Source organism: Enhydra lutris, unplaced genomic scaffold (genome assembly GCF_002288905.1).
Source record: "Enhydra lutris kenyoni isolate GAN:26980312 unplaced genomic scaffold, ASM228890v2 scaffoldscaffold48, whole genome shotgun sequence".
In the NCBI taxonomy this organism is placed as follows: domain Eukaryota; kingdom Metazoa; phylum Chordata; class Mammalia; order Carnivora; family Mustelidae; genus Enhydra; species Enhydra lutris.
The window spans coordinates 8,486,236-8,492,235 of NW_019154132.1; positions in this window are offsets into that span (position 1 = coordinate 8,486,236).

Consider the following 6,000-nt stretch of genomic DNA (forward strand, 5'->3'; position numbering starts at 1 on the left):
AGAATAGATGTCTAGGGTTGGGGACAGACTTTCCCTCCAGTAGTAGTCTAAAGAAATAATATTGGACTTTTTAAAAGATTTTATTTATTTATTTGACACAAAGAGACAGATCACAAGGAGGCAGAGAGGCAGGTGGTGGGGGTGGGGAGCAGGCTCCTTGCTGAGCAGAGAGCCAGATGTGGGGCTCGATTCCAGGACCCCGAGATGATGACCTGAGCTGAAGACAGAGGCTTAACCCATTGAGCCACCCAGGCACCCTAATAATGTTGGATTTCTAAGATATTACTGTCTTTACCATTTTCAAGGGGAAAAGAGTAGGAAAACTCAGGGAAGCAAGCATTAAAACATATGTGCTTCCTATAGCTGATGAAATCCAAAAGGTTCTGAACAAAGAACAGTGCAAAATGGCCAGTCACTCTTTCTGAATTACAAGGAGATTATAGGTCACAACAAGCAATAACAGATTAATTTGTAGGATGTACACCCCCCAAAAATAGAATGAATGTGTTCATAGGCATCTTTAATAATTTTGATCAATTGACTGTTTTATATTGGATTTAGTTTCTGATGCCCTGAAATAGTCTTTCAGTTTTAGAAATAAAATTTTTAACATTTATCATGGGCACCATGATAAGTACTTTATATATATTATCTAATTTAACTTTTATATACTCTTTTTTGGAGATGGTGAAATGAAGCTTAGAGAGATTAAAAAATAGCTATTAAGTGGTAGAGGTTAGATTTAAATCTAACTCTATTTACTCTTTATCTCAGAGGGATACTAAAATCAGGTACTTACGTCTGATGAATTTGGAGTAACAAGGATCTCTCATCTGAGAAATCTTGCTAACCCACCAAAAGAAAAAAACTGAGACAAAATATGTGAAAGAATAATCTCAGACATTGGACATTAAGTCAGAGCAGGCTAGTAATCTCTGAGACAAGAAGGAAATAAAGACAGTAAGTCTTACAATTGTCCTGGTGCACTACTTGGAGAGAGTGTTGAGGTCACAACACAGGAAGGGAGCAGAGCCAGTGGTCAGTTGTGGCACTGTCTCACTTGTGATCCACACTGGGAGTATGGGGAAGCAATAGCAGCTAATGTTAGCAGAGAAGACTACCAGGTTGAAGAGAGGGGCAGAGAGAAAGAGATGCAGACATCTTCACGGGCTGCATACACCTTCACGGGTTTCCTCCCTACACTATGACTCTTGTATCCATGCAAAGAACCTCTCTGAGGCCAGAGAAAGAACTACCTGAAAAGATTAAAGGCAACAATCTCCAGCATTTGCACAGGGTCAGTAACAATACCTGTTAGAGTGATAAAAACAAAAGCAAAAACACAACTCTAGTTGACAGGACATCTTCAGTGGGAAAAATTAGTCCTAGACTAAATGCCGCCTGCATCTCACCCTACAAAACTTAAAAGTATGCTCCAAGAGGGTCAGACTGATTATAAGTCAACTAATTGCATTCCAAATAAAGTTCAAGGTTATTTACAGGAATACAAAATATCCAACATCCAACAAAGTAAAATTTATAATATATGGTATTCAATCAAAAATTATCAAACAAGCCAACAAGCAGTAAAATGTGACTCATAATGAGGAGAAAAATCAATCAGTAGAAAGAAACAGACAAAGGAATTATATGAATGATAGAGTTAGCAGACATGGACGTTCAAAGTTATTGTAATATACTTCATATATTTCATCAAGAGATGAAAGCTACAGTGTCTAATATTAAAAATATTAGTACAGAGTATAGAGTATAGGATATGAGTATATAAAGTATATGGTATAGAGTATAGAATATGAGTATATAGAGTATAGGGTATAGAGTATAGAATACAGAGTACATCCTGCAGATGAAACAATGACTGAACTCCATTTCTGTTGAGCAGCTCTGTTGTGTCCAGCTTGAATGTCAATTGGACTTAGAGTTCTGTTGCTATAAGTTAAACACTGGGACATATTTTTTAAAAAAAAGAAAAAAGAAAAAGAAAACCTTTTAAAAAAAGAAAAAAGAAAAAAAAAACCTTAAAAACAAGCAGAGAAAAAACCCCATACATGTGCAAAAGATAAAAAGTGAGAAGGATAGTGTATTTCTTATAAGAAACAAGCAAGCAAGAGGACAGTATAGCAAAATATTGAAACTACTGAAGGAAAGAAATGATTATTTCAGAGTTCTTTATCCAGTGAAAATATAATTCCAAAGAAGAAGATGAAATATTTTCTCTTTCAGACATGATAAAGCTAAAAGACTTTATCAGCAATGGACCTATATTCTGAGAAATGTAGTCTTTCAGGAGAAGGAATATAATACTAGATTAAAACACACAGATACATACAAAATACTCTGTCTTATTTTGTTTATTTTTTTTTAAAGATAATTGACTGTTTAAAGCCAAAGTGCTAATGTATCAGGGGGTTTACAACCTGTAATTGCTCTACAACAATGTAGAAGTAAAATTTTGATAAAAATAGCACAAGGGCTGGGAGTGGGTTGAAACAGAAACAAACTACTGTAAAATTCTTACATTGTACCTGAAGCATTATAATATTACCTGAAAGTAGACCAATAAGTTAAAGATGTATACTATAGACCCCGAATCAACCATTAAAAAAATCAAAACTAAGATTTACAGTTAATAAACTAACAAAAGGGATGAAATAGAAACCATTAAAAAGCCAATTAATCAGAAAAAAGTTACAGAAAAGAGAACAAAGAAGAGACAAATTAAATAAACAATTACAAGATGGTAGATTTAAACTCAAAATATAAATGATCATGATAAATATAAGTGGTCACTGTATTAAAAGAAGAAGAGATTGGCAATTTGGATTAAAACAAAAAGGCAAGACCCAAGTATATGATGTCTGGAAGAAACAAGTAAAAGAAAAAAGATGGAAAAAATGTACCATGGTGTGAATAATCAGAAGACGGGAATAGCTATATTAATCTAATACAAGTAGATTTTTTAAGATTTGTTTATTTATTTGAGAGAGAGAGCAAATGCATGAGCTGGGTGAGGGGAGAGTCAAACAGACTCCCCACTGAGCCTGGCGCCCAAAATGGGCTGGATCTCACAATCCTGTGATCATGACCTAAACCAAAGCCAAGAGTCAGATACTCAACCGACTGAGCCACCCAGGTCCCCCTCATACAAAGTAGATTTCTGAATACATAATCCAAAATGCTATGTCCTGAATAACAGAGTAAATCAAGTAAGTGAAGAAAAAAACTTAAAAAACAGCAAGAAACAATAGAAAAATCTACAATTAGATTCAGAGATTTTAACATCCCTTCTCAATAATTATAGAGCTGGAGTGACAATTAGATGGACAATTCATGGGGCCCAGGGTATTTGAGCAATATAATCCACCAGTTTGATTTTACACTTACAGAATATTACACCCAACAAGAGCAGAATACAAAATGCATTTAGTACATTGATGAAAATAGACCATATTTTAGACTTTGAAACAAGTTATTGAATTTAAAAGAATTCAACTCTTCTAAAGTATGTTTTATGGAAACATAATTAAATTAGAAATCAATAACCAAAAGGATTCTAAACAAATCCCCAAATTTGGAAACTAAATAATATAATTCTACATATTCCATGGGTCAAAAAATCAAAAGTAAAATCAGGATAAAAGTAAAAACACAGCATGCCAAATTTTGTGGGATAAGGCTAAAGCAGTGTTTAGAGAAAACTTTATAGCCATAGATGCCCAAGAAAAAATAAGAAAAGTCAAAATCATTGACCTCTGCCTTTGTCTACAGAGACTAGAAGTAAAAACTAAAACCAGTGTTTGCAGATATAAGGAAATAATAAACATGTGGGCAGAAATCAATAAAATAAAAAACTGAAAGAGCAAATCAATGAGACCAAAAGTTGCCTTTCTGAGTAGGTATAAAAACCAGACTGATTAGAAAAGGGAGAACACAAATTATCAATATAAGGAGTTATATAGCTGACAGATATTTATCTACCTATTTTTTTTTAAATGAAAGAATATTATGAACAATTTTATACCAAAAACTTGATGATTTAGAGTAAATTGACAACTTTCTTGAAAAACATAAATCAACAAAATCACTCTAGAATAGATATCTAGAATAACCTTATGTCTAATAAGTTGAATTTGTAGTTTAAAATCTTTCCACAAAGAGAGCTTCAGGCTGAGTTAACTTGATGGGGGAATTTTACAAAAGTTTAAAGAAAAAAATAATGCCAAGTCTATAAAAACACCTCCAGAAAATTGAACAGGACAGAGCACTCAACAATTCATTCTGTGAAAGCAGCATTAACCAGATATCAAAACCAGAAAAAGGTATTAGAAGAAAAAGATATAGACCAATAATCTTCATAAACATAGATGCAAAAATAACAAAATATTTCTCATAGAATCTATTAGTATTTTTAAAAAAGTGATAATGCAATATGACTAAGTAGTGTTGACCCTGGGAACACGAGGTTGGTTTAACAATTGAGAACTAATCAACATAATTCATCACAGTCACATACCAAAGCAAAACAAAACATATGATCATCTTGCTAGATACTGGAAAATCCATTGACAAAATTAAATATTTATTTTGATAACAATTCTCAGCAAACTATAAATAAAAGGGGAATTTTTCAATCTGATAAGTGAATCTAATAAAAACCTACAACTAACACATAGAACAATGGAATAGAATAGAAAATCCAGAAATAAACACATAATTATACAGTCAATTAATCTTCAACAAAGCATATCCAAAAATAACTGATGGGAAAAGACAGTCTCTTTGCCAAATAGTACTGGGAAAACAGAAACATAAAAAAGAATGAGTCTGGATCACTTTCTTGTACTATACACAAAAGTAAATTCAAAATGGATTAAAGACCTAAATTTGGGACCTGAAACCATTCAAATCCTAGGAGAGAACACAGGCAGTAACAGTGACTTCTTTGACATCAGCCACAGCAACTTCTTTCTATATATATCTCCTAAGGCAAGGGAAACAAAAGCAAAACAAAACTGTCAGGACTTGATCAAAATGAAAACTTCCGCACAGTGAAGGAAACAAACAAGACAACTGAAAGGCAAGCCATGGAATAGAAGATATTTGCAAATGACATATATGATAAAGGGTTAATATCCAAAATCTATAAAGAATTGATAGAACTCAACATCCCTTCCTAAAATAATCCAATTAAAAATTGGCAGAAGATAGAAACAGACATATCTCCAAAGGAGACATACAGACACATGAAAAGATGCTTTTTATCATTTACCATTAGGGAAATGAAAACCAAAACTACAATGAGATATCATCTCATATTTGTCAGAATGAGGAAAATCAACAGCATAGGAAACAACAGATGTTGGTGAGGATGTGGAGAAAGGGGAACCCTCATGCTCTTTTGGTGGGAATGCAAACTGGTATAGTTACTCTGGAAAACAGTATGGAGTTTCCTCAAAAGAATGCAAAAACAAGCCTCAGACTAAGAAAATACAGTTGCAAATCATATATTTGATGAAGAATTTATATCCAGAACATGGAAAGAACTTTCAGCAATTTGGCTATGGTTGATAATCCTGATGTAAACATTAGGGTCCATGTATCCCTTCAAATCAGCATTTTTGTATCCTTTGGAAAAATAGTTCAATTGCTGGATCATAGGGTAGTTCTATTTTTTAATCCTTTGAGGAAACACTATACTGTGTTCCAGAGTGGTTGCACTGATTTGCATTCCCACCAACAGTGCAAGAAGGTTCCCCTTTCTCTACATCCTCACCAACATCTGTTGTTTCCTATGTTGTTCATTTTAGCACTAAATTCTACACCTGAAACCAATATTAACTGTATGTTAACTGGAATTTAAAGAAAAAGTTGAAAAAAAAAAGAGAAAAAGAGAAGTCACCCTCAAAATAAATAATAATGAAACAAATGACTCAATAAACATGGGCAAAAGATTTGAACAAACAGGTCATGAGAAAAATA